The following is a 2,502-nucleotide window of genomic DNA, read 5'->3' on the forward strand; positions in this document are numbered from 1 at the left end:
AAAAAAAAAAAATTCTTCTTATTTCCAAAATGGCCCCAGGCCCAAGATTTCTCTTTGAAAAAATGGAAAGGAAATTATTAAACAGAAGATATTTCTTAGGAAAGAAAACAGATAAAAAGTTTTTAAAGGGAAAATACCTATGAAGAATCAAGTATGCTACATGAAAAGTAAAATATTACATGTGCACATATCTGCATTATATTGTAGATTACCAAGGATAAAGATAATTTTTTTTTTTTAAAGATGACTGGTAAGGGGATCTTAACCCTTGGCTTGGTGTTGTCAGCACCATGCTCAACCAGTAAGCTAACCGGCCATCCATATATAGGATTCAAACCCGTGGCCTTGGTGTTATCAGCACCACATCTTAACCCTTGGCTTGGTGTTGTCAGCACCATGCTCAACCAGTGAGCTAACCGGCCATCCATATATAGGATTCAAACCCGTGGCCTTGGTGTTATCAGCACCACACTCCTCTAAGTGAGCCATGGGCCAGCCCTTAAAGATAAAATTTTTTAAAGCTTCCATAAAGGAAATCCAAATTCACTAACAAGAGTAATGAGAATCCAACTGGTATCAGTCTTCTAAGTAGTAACATTGGATATGAGACAATAATCAAGAAATATGTTTATAAACTTCTGAGGGAAATGATTTTAAACTTAATATTTTATGCCCAGTAAAATTATCAGACAATTGTGAGGACAAAGAAAGACACTTTTATATATGCAAGAATTCAGGATGTTCGCCTCCCAGTCATCTTTTTTGAGGACATTTTTGAATAAATAGTTTAACAAAACAAGTAATAAAACTGAAAACGAGAAAAGTGTGGAAACAATGAAGCTAAGCTAGGGGAAAATTCGGACAAAGGTTGTCCAGATGGAAGCAAGAAAACAGAGGGATCCTGGAACAGTACTGCAACAGATAGTAATTTGTGCAGACTGGATTATCTTCTGTAAACAGTAAAGGGCTGTTTCTTTTATCAACAAGGCAAAAGAAATGCAATCATAAGTACCAGTAAACAATAAAAGTTTAATAAGAAATGATGGTTTAAATATAAAGCAAACTAAAATGTGGAATCATTTGAATAGTTAATTTAATGTAAATGTAATTTAATGTAAAAAGAGAAAATATTATATCTTGATGTTTGAAACATTATTTTTTAATTGGAACAGGGTAATGATGTTGGACTTATAACAAAGTATAATCTTATTCTATTTCACTCTATAATAAACAATACTAACATTTTCATAATAATGTAAATGCTGTCTTTGGGGAAGAGAAACTCAGTTTTCAAAATCATTCTACGTAAAACATAGAAATCTTAATTTTGATTACAAAACAGAATAAATGATTGAATTAAATTAAATTCATTAAATTAAATTAAGTACTTGTGTTTAATTCCAATAAATTGGGAAGTACAAGGTGGAGGACAGATGGAGGAAAATGCAAGAGTAGCTTATAAAATAGGTAGCCGATATATACTATCTAATATGATTGAACACAATATTAATATTTATGAATATGTTAATTTATAAATAGATCCACTTGAAGAAACACAACAGTGGTAATGGTCATTACTTATATAGAATTTATTATGTGCCAGGCACGGGTCTAAGCACATTACAAATATTAAATCATTTAATTCTTGCAACAATCCTTTGAAGTACTCAGACTTTCTCCATTTGAGAAATAGAAAAACTGAGTCATAGAGGGTTAAGTAACTCGTCCAAATTTGTGTACCTAGTAATGTTGGCTCACAATGGAAATAAAACAACTATTTAGTTTGAAGATATAGAGGGTAAAATTTGGAAGAAGGAAAGATAATTTGGGTTAGGGGTCAATATGTAGTATATACTATCTAAAGTTGATAAATCTAAAAACAATATGCTAGTTAGAGCTATGGAACTACAAAAATAATTACTAGAAGAACTAGGAGCAGGGCAGCAAAGTACTTTCTATTTTACTTTGATTTTAAGCCATATTATACACTAATTTATTTACTACAGGTATAATGTTTTTCAAAAATTTAAACTGATCACCTCCTCCCAAGCTTTTTACTCACACTTAATAAAAGATTTCTAAATGGAAAAGGTAGCTTCCTCTCAATTTTAGATATTAGTACATTCATATTTAAGAAGATTGCAGGTAACACTTCCAAAATAGAGTTCATTTCAGTTAAAAGTGCAGCATCTTCCATGTGTGTGCATAAAATTACTTTTTTTTTTCAATGCATTATATTATTATCTTTACTTATGTGTGTCTTTGAAATATTTAATAAAAAATTGAAAGGGAGAAATGTTTAGCTTAGGTTTCTCAAGCTAAGTCTTATTTCCATGCTTATATCCTCACAACAAAAGGGAGTCATGTGTAGGTGAGTAGTACGACATCAACTACACTTCAGTCAAATGCAGTCTTAGTTGTCACAACTATTTCACTGAGGTTTTTTTTTTATGAAATAGGAAATTAAAAAACAATAGAGAAAAATCAATAAAACCAAAAGTT

The 2,502-nt window shown here is 30.9% G+C and overlaps 1 pseudogene; it reads right to left on the reverse strand.

Moving 5' to 3' along the window:
• Positions 1 to 2,502, reverse strand: part of LOC103598215 — a 66,185-nt pseudogene that overhangs the window by 1,655 nt on the left and 62,028 nt on the right.

Source organism: Galeopterus variegatus, unplaced genomic scaffold (genome assembly GCF_000696425.1).
Source record: "Galeopterus variegatus unplaced genomic scaffold, G_variegatus-3.0.2 Scaffold2531, whole genome shotgun sequence".
Lineage (NCBI taxonomy): Eukaryota > Metazoa > Chordata > Mammalia > Dermoptera > Cynocephalidae > Galeopterus > Galeopterus variegatus.